We start from the raw sequence: 21,833 nt of genomic DNA on the forward strand, positions 1-21,833 counted from the left end.
ACAAGATTTGAAGGAGAATTCCCATCTGTTATTGAGGCATTTAATCATTCTTTAAAAGCTGGTGCAGTTTTATTTTCTCCAGGGAGTGAATAGCATTAGCTGAAGCATAAAGCAAACTATACCAAGTGTAGAAAAAACTCACCCTGATGTCCCGTTTGACAAACTGACCTGCAGGTCACAACCTGAGTTTATTGATCTGTGGGGCCTTGTCTGGGTGTCGGGCATGTTTTCTGGACTTTGGTTTCAGCTGCATTCCTGACTTCTGAAAGAGTAGGGGGTGTGGATTTCTACTAGGAGTAACCACTGGGAAGGAAGTAATGTTCATTAAGTGTGCAGGCAGTGCAGGACTAAGCATGCTCAGTGAAAAAGCTTTTCTCCTTTGCCTGTCAAGCCCTATGTTTGAACTCATTCCAGAATACTGGATTTACTTTTCACAAAGAAACAGTACCTGACTGGACTGCATTTTTCTTTCTTTCCTTAGTCACCAGAAGATTGGAAACACTATTCTTTTGATGACTGCTGCACTCCCAGTAATGCAGCATGCCTGCACACAAGTGTGACTCTTGCCGTGCGGACGGACGAGAAACTTTGCTACCTGCAAGCAGAAGACTTCTTAGGTCAGTAAAGGGTGTGTGTGTGCGTGCATGTGCGTGCAGAGAAACTAACTTTTCCAGCTCCTTTTGGCTAGCTGCTTGTCCTGCCCTGCTGTTTTCTTCACGTCTTTGTAAGAGTTAAACTTTCTAAAAGTTTAACAGCTTTCTGGTTGTTCAGCTTCTCTGATGAGGTAAACCTGATTTTTGGGGCTCCCTTCAGTTTCTGAAAACTTGGGCTACTGGTAGTACAGAGATTTGCTTTCTGTAGTTTTTCCTTTCTTCTTTTTAGTGGTGCCTATAAATGCAATCCTTTGCTTCCAGTGTGCGTGTGTGTTTTAAGACTGTTCCCCCTTCTCTCCCCGCCCTCTCCCTTAGAGCTGAAAATGAGACTCATTCTTGAATAATAAACTGTTATCAAGCAAATCTTGTGGCTTGTTCATGTGATCATTTCCAGTCTGAGCATAGATGTTTTGTCATTTAATTCGTCCACAGTTCCTTCTGGAAAATGAATTGCAAAACTGTTAGCAGAGGGTGAGAGAAAGCAATTTTACATTAAAACATGTTGCTATGAAGTAATAGACACTTATGCGTTAAAAATTTTAAGTGCTTTCTACTTTTTGGTTTTTAAAGACATTTAGAACTACTATCTCTAGAGGCTTTGAAACATTCCAAACCTTAGAAAGGGGAAAGAATAATTTTTCTTTTGATACTTTGTGCTGTCTAGTGGAAATTTTTCTGAACATGGGCCAAATGGTCAAGAAAGAAAATGACCACTGAATAAGAAGTGAAATAGACTCAAATAATTAGAAACTGTTTGTAGTTAATGATTGTTTGAAGTAGGTCAGAAATATTTGGTAGATTCTGTTGTTAAAATTTCTTCTCAAATGCTTTTCAAAATGATTTTGCTTATCAAAATAGAGCATTAAGTTTCATAAGTGTGAGGAGTATATGCAGCATTCACTATTCAAATGATAAGAGTTTTATAAACTTGATGCAATTGAAGAATATACATGCAAATGTAAAAATTTCCCTGTTTAAAAGCTTTGTGCTTAGTACTTGATCATTTTAAGTTTGAAATTAACCTTTTTCTCACCAAGATCCATGCACAGGGAATTAACAGGTTAGTCATGATGCATACTCCAAGTTACTAGATTAGAGGTGCATACTATCTTAGCAAAGTACTATAGGTTATGCTACTGCTCAACACCAACAGATGAAAACTTCAGAAAAAACCTCAGCATCTCTTCTTGGCAAGGGGCAGGAATGGAGCAAAAGGGGAAATGATTAGGTTATGTTGGTTCTTTTGGTTAATTCCCACCAGGGCTACCTGCTGCATTTAAGTGGAGGGATGAGGAGCAGCTAGGCCAAGCAGAAGGAATCTGAAGCTCTCTGATCTTTCCTTACTCTCATCTCCTGATATGCTAGAGTGTTTTTTTTATGAGCTAAAACTGAGAAAATTTCTTAGGGTTATTCTTCCTCTTTGATTTAGCAAAGATAGAGCACTGTAGAGGCAGTGGTTCTGTTGCAGATGGACAGAGATTCAGTGTGGCCACAGCATGGCTTCTCCCCTCTTTCTGTGCAATGCTTCCATTTCCTTAGCTGTGAGCTGGGGAGGGTAACTAGGAGGTTCTTCAGCAATTTTTTTCACATACTTTTTGAAGAAAAAGCCCAGGTTGCAAAAAAGCCTATATGGAGATGGGTTTTAGAACGCTGCCCTTTTAAACCTCTCAGGCCTACAAATTTAGTGGAGATCATTCTGGTGATGCAGAACAGGCAAAACATCAGCCTCATCCAGACGCAAACAACCTGGCCTTCACTTTGCTCTTGTTCGCTTTCAGATATCCAAATTCTCGCAGTCCTGTATGAATCGACATGCAAAATATAATTAGGGACAGGGAATGTCTTTGGATTATTTAATTTTTCTTTCTAGAGCTAAGATGTTGTAATTTATAGACTTACAGAAGTTACAAATGGAAAACAGCTCTTAGGCTTGGAAGCCCAGATCTAGCAACCTTACCTGTGGTGTATAATATCCTTTTAAAAAGTTCAGCAAACAGGGATCAGCCAGATCTTGGCTGATAAGCCTTTTAGCCTCTTACCCAAGTTTATTTTCATCCTTTGTCTTTCCAGGTTTTTCCAAGCGAAATCCACAGTTGTTCATTGGTTGAATTTAAATCTTGGTTTATTATTTTTTTTTTTTTTTTAAGGAAGGGCTTTTGGTAGGTCCTGTAAAGGCCCAAGCCTTTCTAAGGTTTCATTTATGTCCAGAGTGGAGCAAGCTGTAGTCAGTATGTAGTGTTCTGTCTGCCTTTCACTTCTGTGCCGAGTCCTGGCTTGTTGAACAGCTTAAATGGGGAAGAAAATATCGTGCATCTCTGATTCAGTCTGCGATCTTGCTCTTTGAAATGGAGGTGTGTTTTTTGAAACCAGTCAAAATCGTCAGACAGAGGTGTGACATCTGAATGGAGAAAGCGAGAGGTGCAGAAATGGGATCTAGCCTGTTGATGTTGAGCAGTAAGTTACCTTTGTTGTGAGGCTGTTCCAGTCCCAGGACATGGCAAGCAGAAACACAATGGTGTCAGGTTTCTGAAGCACTTAATTGTGGCAGCTTCCTTTTTTCAGTGCTTAAATTGAAACATTGTATGAAGGTCTGATATGAAAATAGTGATTGCTCAGATCATTCTGAATATCAGGATGCCCAGACCCATCTGAAACACCTCAAGTCACTCAATAAAGCAAGCCAGCAAGTATCTGGCACTGCTTTAGAAAACAAGGCCCCAAATGGATACATCTCTTAAAGGGCTGTTCTTGACCCAAATATGCTGAATGAGATCTGTTCAGATTATCTGCTGTTGTGATTATTGGACTGTTTTCTGAAACTGGGCAGGACTTTCCATATCTCTAAGTGCAGTGAAGTGTGAAACGGGATGATTTACTCCAGAGGAAGCTGCACAAGATGGCACCGCACCTCTTCTGAGGTGGCACAGATATTTGAATGTGCAGCTGTCTTTTCTCATGTCTAGAGTAAATGTACAGGAAAAAAAAGCTGGTAATGCTAACACAGGCAGTACTTGAGAGTATCTTGGACAGTAATGTGGATTACTGCTCTGCGCTTTTGTCTTTTTAGAAGGAAGGGGTGACAGGGCAAGTCATTGTAGGCCACTTTTTGGTGCTTGTTTTGAGGGAGGTGATCTTGGTTTCTCTTGAAGATGTTGAGTGTGGTTTTTCTCCCCACTTTTGCTGCCCCTAAAATAGACAGGGAAAGTAGCTGCAGGGAGTGAGCCACGTAGGAGCTGGAAGCCTCTGGTTGAGCTAAAAGCGTCCTTACAAGTTGACAGTAAGGGTAATTCCCCTGCCTGTAATTTCTGGTGGAGGCTGCATGTCTACAAGTAACACTTCCCTAAGAGTGCTCTGTTTTAAACAGTCTTTTAACCTTTTCACCAGTGGAGTTTTCACAGCTCCAGCACCCTTGTGGAACCACATCTGAACCTGCCCCCTTAGTCATCTCTTAGGGAAGTATGTTCATCAGTACTAGTCACACTTAGAGACTCTGTGCCTGGGCTTACTTCAGAGACAGCTGAGGAGCCAAGGGCCTTCTAAGGGTGTTCCCAGAGAGCCTAACTACTGCCTGAAGTAGCTGTGCTGGGCAGCCTGCTCACTGGAGCTGTCTCCTTCTCTCCATTGACCATGGAGGCAATCACATATGCGAGGCACCACAATTAACCCCGTCTGTGCCTAGTCAAAGCATTATGCCCAGCTGCCTGTGAGACTAAAGTGAAGCAGTCTGTCTTCTGTCTGTGCACTGGTGGGTTCAGAGAGCCGTCCAAAGATGTAAAGGCTTTCAGAGCAGAAGACAAGAAGACAGAGATGATTTCTGAATAGCACTTTTCCTCAAGGCGTTGATTTTGAGTTTTTTCCTGCAAGACAGAGATGTTGCAGGTGCTGCCACATCATTGCTCTCTTTGGGCTGTAAAACAGGTCAGTGAGTGTAAGCAAAAGACAATCCTGTAGTGCAGCATTGGTATTAATGATGACTCCCCCACCCCCTCATTTATTTTTACAGGTAGCAGTGGAAATGAAAGCAATTCTATTTAAGATATTGTTCACAGTCTCCATAAAAGTAAGTACAAATGTAGTTCAAGCCTGCAGTGTGCTTCAGCATAAGCAGAAGGGAGAGTCTAACGATCAGAGACCAATGCGCACGTTAATGTTGCGCGGATTTAGAAATGCAAACAAACAAAGAGGGCAGGGGAAGAAAGCTGCGTTTGGCATTCCCTTGCTGCCTTTGCACAATCAGGGTCCGTCTGGATTTAGATCGTACTGTATTTGGGCCAAAGTGTCTTTGGGGAAGACTGGGAGGGGCAGAAGAGGAGAAAAGCTTTTAGTTCTGTCAGAGAAACCTCCTGGGTAGCAATTTCAAAACCTCCCAAGGGACTGAGGAGTCTAAGTCCTATTTTTAGAAATATAGTGGGTGCTTAAACCAGGCTGTAAAGCTTTTCGGAGCTTGAAAATGCAGGTGGGAACCTCGTGGGATCTACCAAGTGTCTGAACAGGTTACATGCCTCACTCCCGGAGAAAATCAAGGAGAGTTAGCACTTATTTCACCGTAAAGGCATTTACAAAATACACTAGGCTTCTGTATGAATCTTTATATCCAGTATCTTTATAAATTCTGTATTGCCTGTTTCAGGGTAACTGTGATTCCTAAGTACCGAAGGTGATTTTAAAGTTCCAGTCAGTGTAGGTGATTTTGAATAAATTATCCACTGCTTTAAAAACACAAATGAAAATGATGAATGTGATGCACAGTACCGGTGTCTGTTAGTGCCTCCTGGCCTCATATCTGTGATCACTGAAGTTCGGGGGAGTTTTTATCTGAGTCTTCAATTCTGGCACTTGAGCAGCTGGTAAGTGCTGCAGAATTTGAGCTGAAGTTGAGTGTGGGTTCTGACCTCTGTAAAAGTCAGTGAGAGTTGAAACCTGGGCCAGATCTCTGCATCTGAAGCTTCTTTCCCTAGCAGAGAGGCAAACCAAGCAGGATATTCTGCATCGATTCTGCTCCCACGAAAGGGGTGTCTTTCTGAATTGCCTCCGTGTTGCTGTTGGGGTTCAGGTGGCTGAAAAACCGAGCTTTGTGTTCCCAAGGCAGCAGGCACTACGGTTGCTCCAAAGTGCCTTTGTTTGGTTATATGTAAAGCTATCAATGCGTCATTCTTTCTGCTTCAGCTGTTAGACTCCCATCTTCTCTATTGATTTTACCCAGAATGCTTACTGCCCTTGAAGGTGTGACCTGTACCTCAGGCTAATTTATTTCTGTCATGGCTGCAGCATTTTTTTTTTTAAGAGGGCAGCGGGGGTAGGAGAGAGAACAATGAATTCAACATGGAATATAAATCCCGAGTCTGTAGCCTTCAGACATTCCAGTACGTACCCTGCTCCATTCTTCCGTTTGGCATTCTGCATGGTCTTGGATTAAAAGGAGGAAAAAAAAAAAAAAAAAAAAAAAAAACGCATTTGTGTAGCTAATCAGGTGAGCCATTCTGGGATAATCCCTTTGGTCACACATACATGGGATGTATGTTAAAATTTTGCTAGGCTTCTCAACCATTTATGTTTACATCCTAATTTATGGGCTTGAATCAAAAGTCTCACCTCGATGGCCAAGAATTCTCTTGGATCTGAGCACTGTTGCTTTAATCTGTTAAAGTTTGTGTTGCGGAAGGTAAAGGAGCAAAGGCTTTATTTTTATGTGGAAAACTCATTTTGTCCTGTGGTGGTAGTGCAATTTTTTTTATTTTTATTTTATGTTTTACTGTCTAGAGAGCAAGTTTAGCTTATTTTTCTGTCTGATTTTTATAGACAGTAACACAACTTAAATGATGTGTAAGCGCAAGAGTTTAAACTCTGCAAACACTCAGATTAAGCACCTGGCCCCTTTCATTACTCTGAAATAAGCAGTATTTGCTCTTGTGACCTGCCAGTGTAGCTGAAGTCTCTCCCCTCACCCCATCCGTGCCACCACGCGGTTCATCAGTAGGATGGGATTTCTGTAGGGCAGACATTGCTTTCAGTTGCTCCGTAGAAAGGCTAAGCAGCATGTGCTCTAGTGGATTGGGGAATACTTGTTCTGTAAATGTTTTCAGCCTCATGCCGTGTCCTGTAATGCATGCAGAGGACTAGGATACTGGGACGTGTTGTGTTTTGATGATTGTCGCATTCCATCTTGCTTGGGCTTGTAATCCATGGATGCTGAGTCCTCTGAACTTTGGGAGAGGGGGGTGAACCTTAGATACCCAGTTGTGTGGCAATCATGTTGAATGATTTTCTGAACCAGCTGGTTGAAACTCTGCAATTCAGACTAAAATTTGTTCAGTTTTGAATCCGTTCGAGCCCATAAAGAGGAGACGCAAATTCAGGGAGCTATACCAAAACATGAGTGTCACATAAAGTTGCTGCCTTCCTTGAAAATTTAGGGTTTTTGCTTTGGAATGGTCAATCCAGAAATACCTGGCGTCATGTTACTGCTGTGAGTGAGGGCAGTAAAGCCAGCTGGGAAGGTCGAACTTCAGAGGAATGCAAAGTGCTCTGGAGTTCAAGTGTATGAGAATTCCAGGTGCTTAGCTGGGAGCCACTAAAGGCACTAAATTAGGCCAGGATAACTGAATTTAGTGAAACTTCAACCAGTCTGGCCTGAATTGAAAGTTTATAGTTAAATCCTGTTACTTGCCATGTGCTTTGGGTTCCGGTGGGTCCATGTTGCATAGTCATAAATTCTTTTCCAAACATTTTCTACAGTGAATCACTCAGAAGAGTTTCTGTAGTACCTACTGCTATAGAGTGGAAAAGCAGAACAGGAGATAGGAACTTGGAGAAGAAATTTGAATAAAAAGAAGGTTTATGCTTTGTGCAAGATGAAGACGGACTGTATCCCATAGGAAATGAAATGCTGTATTGGTAAGAAGTGTATCTTTTTGCATGCCCTCTTTCTATATTGTGGCTCACATACAAATATGACTGCTGTCAACACACAGGTTGACACTCATGGAGCAAGGCAGCTAGGGCTGGGCACTTAAGTAGGTAGTCACTTTGTATTTTGGCATCTTTGTGTTTATAGATCTCACCGTATTTTGCTTTGTCCTTAATGGCAATAAAGTAAAAAAAATCTAGTCTTTTCATAGTGTTGGCACTCTCCTAAAGCAGAGAGAAAGATGAAAAGAGCGGGAGTTGCAGTACAGAAAAGACTCTAGTCTTGTAAATGTTTTCTTGGGCTCTTAGGAAAACCTCAGAGAAATACAAACACTCAACTGAAAAATGATAGCACCTACCTGTGTGATTTAGCGCATTGCCTTAGGGGCTAATTTACCTCTCACTAGTAACAGTTTGAGAGACTAACTCTGACTAGAACTAGCTTCATGGTTTTTGCAGAAAACCAGTGGGGAAGAGTTGCCCAAAGTCTTATTTCTCTACTTTTTCCAAGTGAGTTGCATTTTCAGTTGAAATGTGAAAATACAGGATAGTTTATAACATGGAGGGAAGCCTTAGGATTTCACCATTTCCTCTACCTCTGTGTCTGCACCATCAAAATCTGATGTTCGACTGAAGGTGCTTTTGTTCTTCATGTATAAATCAGTGTATGCACCTTGGCAATTTTCGTGCGTCTGTCTCTCTGAGAAACTTGTGTGTTGGCAAATGCCCTTGTTTTTTTGTTTGTTTATTTTTTTATTATAGAGGATGTTGTGGGATGCTCTCTGCTGAGAAGATAAGCTGCTGCTAAGGCTGAGCTTCATCTTAGCATTGTTATAGCTTTTTTTGTGTGTTTTTTTCCTCCTTTCTAACATGGCATGGCACCCAAAAGACAGAGATGGAGTTGGATTATGGCACTCCCTCCCCCCACCCTAGTTTATATAAAAGAGGTTTGGAAATTGAAAGGCCAAGATATACTAATAATTACAGTGCAGGCAAATTGCCCAAGGTACCTGGTCCATGACATTTGTCTTGCTAGTGGAGTGGAGAAGAGAGATTTTAAGGGGGAAGAACTAGCTTTTTCGGTCCAGTATGGGCATGTGATGGGCCACCATCATTTCAGTGTCTGTTATCAAACAGTGTTGCAGCTTTGCTTGCTGCCATGAGTTTTGTAGGAATGTGCTGTCTTCTGGAAATCCTTGTGATGGCAGTGCATTGCTGAGGGAGGTACTTTGCAGAGGGAATTTTCTTTGGGGTAAGAAAGAAACTACAGGTTCTTAGAAACCCTCAGAAAACCTGAGATCTATTTCAGGTATGAAAAATGTGTCTGAATCCATTTTATGTTTGCTTTACGTTTTGCTTGCCTGTCTAATGTTACGCGTGATTTCAGCTGAGTATGGTATCCTCCTTCAGGTGTGAGTTTGCACCAAAATCCAGCCGAGACTCCCAGACACGTGAGAGTGCACAGAATTGAGAGCATTTGAAGCTCAGTCTGAAAGGAAACACTGAGCGTGTAACCTGGCTTAATGTGCAGCCTACATGTGATAGGGTATAAAAAGTGGGTGTGCTGTAGCCCTTTGCTATTAACTTGTACCTTGAATTTTAGTTTTTCTAAGGAGGCATGGATCTTTTGAACCTGAGCTAACAGGCCACAGTACAGACGGAAGGCATGCAGGGCATGGTAATGAGTGTTCCTTGGCTGCAGTTAAATCACTGGAATGTGCAAGTTCTGTGTCATGGATATATAAGGTTTTGGTATTGCTACTAGATTTAGAAATTGGGGCATTTTACAGTCCTGTGATGGGTAGTGGTATAATAATTTTATGCAGACTGTGACCAAGAAAAACTCAAGTCTGCTCTGTTTCACTTCTGCTTGTCACTGACTTGCTCTGTAAACTTGAGGGGCAAATAATTTAAGAGCAAGCTCTGTGTGTCTCGATTTCTTCACCTGTCAGTTGAGGGATTACTTCACAGGGGGTTTGGGAGTATCATTATAATGATACCTGCAATATGCTTTCATATGCTAGCTGGAAGAGTGGGTGCGTTAACATATACAAGAGAAAAAGAAAAAGTAGGTTAGCTTGTCTGAGCTTGTCATGCTTCTACTGTGTCAGCAAACTGAGGGAGGACAAGAGAAGGGAGAGAAAGATCAAAAGAATACATTAAATTAGAAAGTAAACAGAAAGTTAAACTTGGTGGCAAGTAAGGAGTTGCATAGGGCCTATTCTGTGCTTAGCTGCGTTAGCCTTGCTTTTCCATCATATGTTAAGTTATTTGTCATCAACAACACTCCACCAAAAATCACAAGGGAATTCTTGTGTCTGCCATGTGGTCTTCGCGTTCCCATCAGTTCTGGTGAGCTAAGCAAGCTGCCGTTGCTCTGCATGTAAACAAATACCTTTTGAGGAAAGCAGGAGTTTTTTTTTTTCCTGGTGATTGAGGGAACAGCAGTGCCTTTCCCTGGGCTGGTGTGGGACCTGGTACAGCTCAGACTGCTGAAGAGCTTCACTTGACTTTCAGTGGGGAAATGGGGCTGTTTGTGTCATTTTTGTGTGGCATGTTGGGATGCGATGAGAAGCTGCTCTGTGTTGCAGCGGTGATTGCAATAATAACGTAAGAACTGTCGCACTGGGTCAGAGCAGAGGTCTTGTACCTTGTCTCTGGTGATGGCAAGTAGCATGTGCTTAAGGAAGGACCATCTATATCTTCCCAGCTTCTAGCTATCCATACTTTAGGCCCTCACTAAACCAGAGGGTGCATGTAGTATGATGTGTAGGGTTACTGCTGACCTTTATCTATTCTTATATCACAGACATGAGAGGGTTAATTTACCTTTCTGTGCTGCTACAGAAGCTAGAGTGTTGGGAAACAGCTTCAGAGTCTGCATTTTTCCTTTGTTGTAGTGGGAAAGAAAATTCTTTGTGCAGAGTAGCAGTTTCCTCTGAGCTGTGTCAACACGTTCACACTAGGTTAGGCTTCTGCACAAATGTTTCCCTCATCTTCAAAATGCCCATGTAAAGACAGCTGTCTTGGTAATGTTGTGCCTCATGTTGCAGTAGCTTAGGAAACAGGGTTGTTTTCTGTCGAAAGGTGGATCACGCAGATTGATTTGCTGCCACGTGTCCTTTTGTGAAAGTCATGAATGTGTGTTGCAGTCCTTCAGAAGCTGCTGCAGCTTGCAATCTTCAGACAACCAGGCCACTGAGGAATGGGGAAGAGATTCTTCTTTCAGCTGTACGGATATAAGGAAAAGATGCCATCTCTTCTTTTGTTGTCTTTTTCTTACCCTGTTAAATTTTGAAAGAACTTTCTTGGGTAGTTAAAGTGACTAGATGTAGTTTTGAACTGTGGTTACTCTATTTAATGTAATCTGTTCTGATCATGAAATAGGCCCAAGGAGTCTTCATATGCAGATCTATGATAGAACAAATTTTCTGTATAAAGCATGCTGAGAACAACAGTGCTTGTGGGGGAAAATTCTTGGTGGTCAATATATGAAGACTTAGTTACATTTTTACAGAATTATAGGTCAAACACAAGGCTGCAAAAAGCAATCATACCAGCTGTAATCTTCTTTAACTGTATCCAGTCAGAAAGGATGAAAAATTGTTTTCTTCCCTTTGAAGAATGGAAATATCTTTTTCTATATCCTCTTTCACCTGTTTTACTGTAACAGATTCTGGATCCACACAGCTAAGTCATTATAAGCAGAGTTTGATGGAAACAAATTTCACCATAAAGCTTATCCTAAAAGTCTGCCTTTTGCACCCTCAGCAGCTGACTGGTTTTTGAAGAAAAAAATGCTGAATTTGCATCTTAAGCCTTCTCAGACTGCCTTATCTATGGCAAAGCTGGTCTACTTGAAACCACAGGCTGTGCAGTATAATCTTATTTTTACACCTGGCCTGACTGTTTTACCGTGTGTCATCTGAAATGCACCCTTCCTTTTTGAAAACCACAAGTAACCACGAACTTCTGCTAATGCACCAGAGAACAGTAAGTTTTCAAACGAACTGATGAGTAAAATGGAAGTGTGGCAGGAATGTGGTAGCATAAACCTCTTGGAAAACAAAGGGGAAGTGAGCACATGTCAGAGATCTTATAAATGTAAGTGCCTGTTCCTCAATGTATTGAATTGAAAAATACCTATTCAGAGATAGCACAATCAGAAAGCAGGAAAACCAGACATGTTAAATGTGTAGGACCTGAAGCACATGCTTCTCAAAGGCATTACGAATAGAGCGTTGGGAAAATGCTACTTGCTTTGTGATCTGCAAAATCTTGCTGTGCGGGGAAGAGGGAGAGGACAACAGAGCATCAAGCATGCTTAAGAAAAAAAAAAAAAAAAAAAAAAAAAGCCTGCCCAAGCAGCTTGGTGGTACTTGATAGAAAGTTGATTTGCACAGAATTCAAGTCGCTGTCTTCATGATGAGACTGAAGAGAGTAAACTTGTCTTATCTAATTTGTAGAGTTGCCCTGAACGGACTTAGGGTTCCTCAGCAGGGTAAGCAAAATTCAGAATTGCCATTTCAAGGGTCTGTCTGGCTGCTTTTGCTGTGGCAAAGGGAGGTGCAGAGCTTGGATGGGAATTGGAGTAAGCTGTTGCTTCAATTTTCTGTCCATTGCATATAGACTTTTAATCTTGGCAGCGGTAACTCCTACTTTGAAATGTTCATGTTCAATGCAGACGTGAGCTATATCAGAGAAGCTCAGGCTTTTAATTTAAACTGCATGTGGCAAGTCTGTGCATCTACTGTATAGAAGAAAATTGGTAGTTTTTGAGACATCCTACCAGGCTTTTTGTTATGAATACATCCATTGCAGTGTGGTTAGCTGGTTGATTGTTATTGATACCATAAAATAGAGGCCATCTCTGATGTTTACAGACTCCTCCTTGTTTTCTTGGTTCCCTGATCATGCAGTATATCTGCTTACTCTTCATTCCATCTTGTGACGATGTCAGACCATTGCCAGTGGAACAGCCTTGTTCTTGTTCCTCTTAAAAGACTTTTTTCTTCTTTGACTCTTAGGCAAACCAATTAGCAGCCACTTTCCATTTTACAAGTGGTACCTAAACAGTAAGGAAGACTAGCCACAAGCCAATTCATTAAAGTCTCCAGAATAATAATTTGCTGTCTAATGAATAGTCTGGCTTTAAATCTCTCCATTCAACTGTGGTGGCACTCTTAAAGCTGATAGATATTTATAAGGCACTGAGGAAAGGTCATTTGTTTGATGTTAGTTTCATTAATTTGTCCAAGGAACCTGGCCACACTCTGAAAGCAAGAAGTACAAAGTTATGAGGAAAAAGGAATTTTTCTCTCGCTTGCTTCAGAAGTCATAAATCCATTCCGGGTGAGTGGTTTCCTTTGGTTTTGCCTCTAATTCTGGATGTCTGTTATCACATGTATTGAGGGTCCATTATTTGTATTGGTCATGAAGCAGCTGAATTTGGGGCTCTACCTGATCAGATATGCAAGCATATCCAGAAGGAGTCAGTTTCTGCCCCAAAGAACTTGTAATGCCAATAGCCTTGAGATGAAGAAGAAAAAGGGAAGGATAGATTCTTTTTCCATTGTACATGCGGGGAAAGATTTAATGGCTTGCCCAAGATTATACGGGGAGTCTGTGGCAGTCAGTAACAGAACAGAATACCTTAAGAGCTGAGACTATTTTGTAACTGTAAGACTGTCCTAACACCTTCATGCTGGCTCTTTTATATATATATATTTATATGTGTGTATATATGTATATCCTATCATATCCTATGTATATTATGTATATAATCCATATATATATATCCTATATACATACATATATATATCCTAGAGACACGCTTTGTGTAGAAGTATGTTACAGCCTAATACTATCTCCATGGATTTGCTCATGGAGGGGGGACAAACATGATTTTATTTTTCTGTCAGATATGGGATTAATATTTGAATACATGACTGTTACTGTCTCTTCTGAGTATGGAAACCAGGGATAGAGCAAGGGGAAGACTTGTGCCTGCACATCAGACGTATGTGGTTATCTAGGACTGGCATCTGGATGTTCTAGCTTCCAGCAACTGGATTCCACTGAGCTTGAGCAATATCACTCGTACTAGATTTATTGCTTATGCATACTTCTTCCCCTGGACCAGTGAATCAAAGGCTACCTTTTTTTTCCTCTGAAGCTGGAACCTAATGAATTTAAAAACAATCTACTGAAGGAGACCTGTAGTATAAAAACTGGCTATGCTAATGCCCTCATCCATCTAGAAAAGAAAACCAAAAGTAGTTGCAAAATTTATTTTTACTTTAATTTTAATTTACTTTAGACTGCAGCCACTCCTGATGCCCAGAAGAATAAAGTCAAGAGTGACTTGCACATTTCTTAAGCCATGCTGTTAGGGAATGACTCATATCTGCTAGCAGTGAACAGGAATGGGATTAAAGCACACAGTTTTGGCCTCTGCTCTGGATTCTTTTTTTATTTTTTTTTTAAGCGAACTTTTTTGTATGGGAGGCGGTGAGGGGGAAGGAAGGAGACTAAAACTGAGTATATCAGTGAAAACACATTTCCAGTGGCCTTTTCCAGCTTTCAGGCTTGTATTCTTCAGAAGAAAGGGGGAAGGAAGGAGTGTGTGAAGTGATTGAAGTAGAAAAATATGATGCATGTTAGTGCAAGACCTACCGAAGTGGGTTGGTTAGTAGGGTTTTTAGCAGAATGGCTCATCTTGCCTCTTAGAGGTCCCAGTATTAGTACAGCAAAGAGCTTTCTCTTTTGTCCTGTTTCCCCAGGCTCCTGGTTATGGTAGAGCACAAAGGGAAGAGAAGTAACATTCTTGTCTCTCATTTTTATTCCTTAATTCCTACTTTTTCTTCCTGTGCAAGATGAGTGAACTGCATCCTTCTCTCTTGAGGAGCCCAGAAGGGTGAGTAACGGACACTTGATCAGAAGTGCTCGTGATAGCAGAGTCTTAGAGCTTGTGGAGCAACTCTTGCAAGGGAGAGGATGGTGGCACGAAGATGAAGCAAAATTGAAGGTAGGAGGAGGGGACTAAGGAGTTGGATGTTTTGGGATGAAAGCTTAATCTAAGTAAGAGGAAGTGGGAAGCTACCAGGCTGGAGGTGTGCTTGGACCTGCAGGTGAGATGGGGAAGTTAAAACCTGAAGAATAATGCAGGAGAAAGTCAGTGAAGCAAGGAGCACCGCAGTCAGAGCAGACCATGAAGTGAATGGGAATGTTTTCTACTGTAGGCAAGAGGAGAGCACATCTGAGATGAAGAGTTCTCAGCCCGGGGAAGTTATTAAGTGTCTGAATTCTTGGCAGCTGGCCTGAGGACGTTGTTAAAAGAGGAGCAAAGTCAAGCATGGACCCCTGCTATGACTTAGCTGAATTATATTTAATATTTAAGCCTTTTAAAGTGAAGAGAACTGCATAGAAGCACCTCTTAAAGAAGGAGCACAATCCCTGTTGATGAACTGTGCACGTTTTTTCCCCAACTACTTTTCTTTTTTTTTTGTTCAAAATGATACTACCAAACCAGATGAGTCTGAAAAGAAGCTTTGGAGAATTGACTGTTTCCAAATGATATACAAAAGTCCTTATTAGCCTTTCTGCCTCCCTCCTTTACACAGTTAGTTTTTGCTTTTTGATCTATTCTCAGCCAGGCAAGGGCAAGATAGCAGAGTGCATGGCCCTCAAGGTACAGCATGAAGCTGTTCAACAGGAAAATAATACCTAGTTCTTCTGTAGCAGTTTTAATTCCTTGATTATGAAGCACTCCATGTTGTTGCCCCTGTCTGACAGTGAAGGAATGGAGATAAAGTGACATGTCTGAAGTCACCCAGGAAAACAGTGGTAAAGGCAAGAATGGAAACAAGGTCTCCTCTTGGGAGGGATCTAACTTGGCTTTTATCCAGTATACAGGGTGGAAAGTCTGTTTTACAAGTGGATCACTTTAGAAATCAAACTATACAAGAAACTGGAGTTATTTTGTAGGGAAACAAACCCCTGGTCCAAAGATGACTAAAGACACTGCGGTTCTTTCTGTTTCTTTCTATGGGAGTAGATCTTTATTTAATAGTGGCTGATGACAGGCAAGATAATACTGGATGGACTGTTTCCCATCTCACCTCTCAGGCTCTGTGATAAATTCTACTACACATTTAGGATATGGTCAGCTGTTATATTTCTGTACCCTAAGTGGTCAGTTGACTTCTGTTTCAGAGGGAAGGGATGAAGAAATGTGGGTGAGGGAAATCTGTAGCAACACACAGCATGCAAGTGAATGAAAAAGGACGCGGAGTGTCTTTATCTCTCACCTGCTACAAATTATCCTGCAGCAAAATGGCAGCAGAGCGGAGGCGGGAGGAGGGACGGTGGGCGTGTGGCAGCACCGTCAGCTTGCACACGACGAAAGTGTTTTCCAGTGCTTGCACCACGGTAGGAGCTCTGTGCTTGGACTACAACTTCGTGTTTCTCGGGGTTTGTTTCTCGAGGCAGACACCTCATACAGCAGGGTTCAGGCAGGCTGGCCCATGAATCTGGGGGAGCTTTTGCTTCCTAATGGCACTCAGGCTGTGTCTTGCTATTGCTGGTCAGTGTTTTGCTTGCAGGCTAATGTTACAGTTGCACCAGAACTCATTCCATATTGGCATTTGATCCTGGGAGAACGGGAAAAATCTGGTCAATACGGTTCTCATTAGCCAAAAAAGCTGTAACATGCTGGAGTCATTAGTAGTTTGCTGATTGAGTTAACCATGCAAGGCGGGCTGCAATTGATCATCTGCATTCTCATTAAATATGCCATACTCTAGGAGAGTTTGTTATAAAACTGTTTGGAGGACATGAGAAATCTTTGTTTCAGCCAAGAGCATCAGTTTCAAAATACTTTTTGGCTTAAAACTTAGTATAATTGGTATCAGAGATGGGACTGAGGTATAACATAAAAATCATCTTTTGCCAAAGTGTTAGTAGGTCTTGTTTCAGCTCAATATGAGGAGAGATATTGGGGCTGAAACTTGAATCCGAATATAAATTTTCTTAGCGCTGCAGAGGCAAGGGAAGTGGCGAGGGTCTGTGGCTACAGGATGTCCATTTGGGACTGTCTAATAAATGTGTGAAGGAAGGAAGCGTGCTGTGCTTCATTTAAAGATCACGAGGTGTACTAAACGCTAACCAAAAATCAATTTCAGTTCAACTTTGCATTGCTCATAAAATAGCTGATTGGTTAAAAGATATATACGCATGCATATATATGTATATATGTAATTTCGCTTTCAAAAAATGGGTGAACAGGAGTTGCTGAAGAGTGTTACCTTGAAAATATATCACGATCACTTTAAACCTTGTCTATGTCTTTCAGCTTTTGAAATGCTGAAGATCACATCTTGAGGGAATTTGTTAGAGCCTTTGAAGTATTTTTATGTTAGGCCCCTATGGCAGAAGATTGTACAGATCAAGAAAGTATCGAGTAGATTTATTCACAGAAAATGCATTTAAATTACTCAGCTATACGGGCACACATTCTTCATTTATAGCCTGGTGTCTGGTCTTAGAAATCCTCCCAAGAATTGAGGTCACAGAATTTGAAAATGTGCTTCTGTGCACCTTGCTTATGGCCTTTCAGATGTAATATACTCTGTACTGTGTGGTAAATTGGACAGAATTCAGAGAAGAGCAACAGAAACGATTAAAGGAGTGGAGGAACTGACTTACATGGAAAGATCAAAGGCATTACAAATTTGTGGCTTGGTGAAGCAAGGACTACTGCAAGTCATTGGAAGTTTCTAGAGACAAGAATGCAGCTTCAAAATCCCCGTCTTCTCTAAACGTGTTTTTGTTTGTGTGTTTATTTTAAAGCACAAACTTTTTAGAGCAGTGTCCTCATCTGGTGTAACTTAGTGCAGTTCCAGTGAAAACAATGGAGCTAATGGATGCATGCCAAATTATACTGTTGAAAAACGTAGCCCTTATACTTTCTTAAAACTGGCAACGGCTGGAGTGGAAACAGTAGTTCCAGGAGGCGAACGATGCTTTACCTCCTGCAAGTTAATTCCTGCGATGTTTAGGATACCTAGTAGCTAAAACGCAGAAGGTACTCTGACATCCTTCTGCATCACCTCTACCTTTGCTGATGTCTGTTCTGGGGAAAGAGTGCTATCAGGCAGAGCCATTACTATGAAGTTTAAATTTCTGTTTACGTATTTCAATTAAATCTTGAGGAAAGAATGGACTGAAAAGACATCTGATATGTTTTTTTTTTTTTTTTTTTTTCCTCCCCCCTAACCTGCTCTTGCAGAAATACTGCGAACTTTTAAGCCAGCAGAGAGAAGTCTACTCTAGGCCTGGAAAGGAGATGAGTGTTGCTAAAAGAGTACAGAGAAACTACAGGTCTAATCCACTAGTAAATATGATACGCTGCATCCTGTGCAACACTGGCACAGAGAAGTCTGTAACTACCCCGATGAGCAAGTGTAGCTTGTTGGAACAAGTTATAGCAGCTCATGTTTTCAGCCTTGGAAACCCTTGGTTCGGTCCTTGCTGAGTTGATCAAGATGGTGGCCACTGCGCAGACACAAGGAATGAATTGTTCGCAGTAGTTCGGGGGAGTTGAATTACAGTGAGACTGAGCAATTAAAAATGTGACTTGACTCTTAGGAGAATTAAGTGTGAAGCCCATTGTACTGTGAAGTCTCAGAAGGGAAGGGATGGAGGCCCTGTTGCTTGGGATGTGGTAGTTTCCATAAAGATGGAGTGTTAATTGAAGCATTGTGGCCAAATTTAAACCAAGAAGTTAATTTCTGGCTCCTTTATTTCCCTTGTTCCAGTTGGGTAGGGAATTATTATATCCCTGGGCAGAAGTCTGGTGTGGCTTTGCTGTGTGTGGAGCTCAGAAGCTGCCACCTTTCACATGTAAGTGGTCGCTTTTCAGAGATGAGCGAAGCTGCCAGAGAACAGAGAAGAAGGTTAGAGTGTGGGAGCTTCTGAATGGAAGTCACTGGAGATACCAGTTCCTCTTGTAATCTGTTTGTGATCTTGACTGAGGGGTGAAAGTATCCAAACTACTAAAATTGAGTTAAACTCATTTTCAATTTTGCCAGTTGCGGCAAAAAGGCTGAGTGCTGAATTGCCCGGTGGAGGCTACGTTGCTCTGTGGTCTTCATCGTGATTTCTCTGGGTCAGGATTGGGACGCGCTGACCAGACAGATATCTAATTGTCCCTGTGATATCCAGCTCAGTGGATTAATAAAGAGGAAGAAAACATAGCCCTGCTGAAAATGAATGTTTGGAAGACGTGAATTTTGAGTGTGTGAATGAAACAGTCAGGAATACTGAATGTGGACTGAGGATGCCAAGGGAATTGTTTCCATAGAAACAAAACCATGGAGGCTCGCATGGCTCCCCCATCTCAGACTTACAAATTCATATGATTATCTTAATGGTCAGCATAATGGATTGAAAAGAGGTAGGTGATTAGTAAAATTTGATCCGAGTTTGTTGCTGATGTAGAGCGCGTTGTTCTGAAGTCTCTATCTGATTACGACTTAGAATGGCTCATACGCTGAGTGCGTATCGCTCTGATCGGCTGCTGTAAGTCAGGATTAACTCCTTAGCAGTGCATGGTATCCTAGTAGTCTCAAAGACTATCAGACCTACCTTTTAATTAACTTGAAGAAAAGGTCCTCATCTGCTTCTTGACACATTGTTCTTTTACCTTTGTGGTCTAGTCCTTTTGCATGCCTGCAGACATAATCTTTTGCATGTAAATCAATACCCCTCAGAAATGCCTCAGGAAATACTGTTGTGAAATGTACTCAGTGGAATCACACACCAGAATTTATGAAGGTTCCTAGGAGTCTGTTTTCCTCAATTTGTTCATGAAAATATTTTTCCTCAGAAAATGCAAGATATTTAGGATTAGTTTATGTTGCTCCAGCCCTTTCAGAGAAGCTAACGCCTGAAAATGGTTTTGCTTTTTGTTGGTCGATTTCTGAGCACAGTCTGGTTGGTGCCATGTTTTAAATGAGTAAGCTTTTATAGAATTTACAAAGGACCTTTATCATTTTTATAAAATGAGGCAGTAATAAGCTTTTGTGGTGCCATTTCTAGGTTCTGTCTGTGATTCTAGAATTTTCTGATCTGCATAGCTAGTGTTTCCTGTTTAGGTTTTTCTGTGATGCTCATGGAAGCTGTTGAGATGCTGCTCACTGGTGCTGCACAAACAGGCAGAATTGGATGCTGTGATGCTTCAGGGAGTAATGGGTGAGATGATACTTGAAATCAAGAAGGATGAGAAATATCTTTTAGGGATACTAATTATCAGGAGGTTTCTTACCCAGTAACCAGAAAGTATCCTGATAGCTTCCATAAATCCCCAGATGCTGCACCCTTGTAGCAAAGAAATAAGTGAGAGAAGGTTAAACCAAATAGTCTAGATCTGAACAATCTTTTTAGGTTAAGCTTTCTGTTTTTACAAGAGACTCTGCGTGTATGGAGAGGTAGAGAAGAGAAAGAAATGGACCAACTCTGTAGGTGATTTTCAGTAACGTTTGTGAGCAACTATTGCATTATACGAGATAGTAATGGCTATACCAGCTAGGAAGAAATATGGTGTTACCTTTCTTCGTGCATGAGGGGGGGAAACAAAACAAAGGCTAAAATTATGGAGAAAATGGTTCCCAGCTTTCCTGCTCTTTCTCCAGCCTCTCAGAATCGTCAAAAAAGGTGTTGAGGATCCTCAAGGCCTTAAGAGTAGCCCAGCTGCAAGGCCTGTCTGTGGATCAGCATACATAACGCTCCTGCAGCTCTGAGAGGAAAACATCCGAGGTTTGAGAAGGGTCAGCCAGAAATGACATAACTGCAAATATGAAAGGAAATCAAAGAGCTGCAGGGTTCCGCCCAGGAGGGAGAAGCACAACGAGGCTCGACTTGGGCAGCCAGCACTGAAACGGGATGAACAGGAAGAGACGCCCAGAGAAGCATTTTTTCCCCTCAGACTTCGTGTGTGTGAATTCAGTGCTAACCTTGACCCATGCTTTGAAATGCCTTGTTTTGAAATGCTCTCCCTTTGGATTGGCTAGTGAGCCTGCTCTTCCACTGCTCTTAAGTTGCATGTTTTTGTGGTGAGTTCAGTAATGTTTGATATTTTTCTTGAGGATCTGGATTGTGGAGTTATGGGAGTATGTCAGGACTGTTGGGTGCCTAATTTCAGTAGGCACCTCTGGATAATACTAGGATTAAAAGAATACTACTTTTTGTAAAGGGAAAGTGGAAGTGTTTTTACGTTAAGTGTGTGATCTGTTGTCATGCAGGTATTAGTATCTGTAGCCGTATTGTTCCTCGACTACGTTCTTCTTTTTCTCCCATACTGTGAGTTTCTTTTCCATACTGTGTTCTCCCAGGACTGTCTTCTAACTTTGCTGAGAGCAGGGTAGCGTATATAAAAGCATCTAAATGATTCGGACTCCTAAATCTGGAGAGAGAGAGAGACAGAGAGAGAATGTCTTCGAAGTCCAGAATTTGCACGTATTCAGCACATAAAGGGATGGATAAGGAGAAAATGAGGAAACAAACCCCAAACCACCAACAAAGCAAACAGACTTGGTGTCTAACATCCCATGAAATAAATGGGAATAGTATTTCAGCACACTTGAAAATTCCGTGAGGTTCCTACTACTGTCTTTAGGACTCCTAAATGTGTTTAAACTGGTGGCACCTTTTAAACTTTGTAAACGTTACTTCTTTTCCTCTCTCTTCCTCCCTCCTCCTCAAGTTTTAATGCAGAGGTGGCCAGCCTTGCTAGCTCAGTGACTGTCAAAACATCTTACATCAAGCGTGGCCACTGCTGTGTTACAGGCTGGTCTGGGTGTGCAGGCAACAACCCGATGAGCACTATGAGATGTTGTTAGCCTCGACTTGGCCCTGGGATACCCAGCAGTCCTGGCCCTGTTCTGTTTTTCTTGCGTGACATGTTATGGATCAGAAAAGGGAGTGTATCGTGCCCTGCGCATGTCCAGTGTGTGGCTTGGGAAGTGCCAGAGACCAGTAAGTATTGTGGGCTGGAACCACTACTGATTCCCCAAGTGGGAAGAAAAGAGGTGCAGCCTCTACCTGAATCCATCTCTGGGCAAACGTATACTCTGTTGTGAATGCTATTTGTAAGTAGAAAGTTGTTAGTTATCTGAAGATTGTTTTGTTTTGGGATTTTTCTTGTTGTTTGCTTCCCCCCCCCTTTCATCAATTACTAGGGAGCATAATCTGGACCAGCTTCATCAAACTTTCAGC

General features: G+C 41.6%; 1 long non-coding RNA gene across 1 annotated transcript in view; it reads left to right on the forward strand.

Moving 5' to 3' along the window:
• Nucleotides 1-347: 347 nt before the first annotated feature.
• LOC146589119 (uncharacterized) overlaps nt 348-21,833 on the forward strand; it is a 66,717-nt gene continuing 45,231 nt past the window's right edge. Inside the window, exon 1 of the long non-coding RNA XR_014897270.1 lies at nt 348-617. This is a non-coding gene — a long non-coding RNA (uncharacterized LOC146589119). The remainder of the gene's footprint in view (nt 618-21,833) is intronic.

The sequence above is a fragment of the Rhea americana genome, unplaced genomic scaffold (genome assembly GCF_003343005.1).
Source record: "Rhea americana isolate MKP2758 unplaced genomic scaffold, rheAme1 scaffold_48, whole genome shotgun sequence".
Lineage (NCBI taxonomy): Eukaryota > Metazoa > Chordata > Aves > Rheiformes > Rheidae > Rhea > Rhea americana.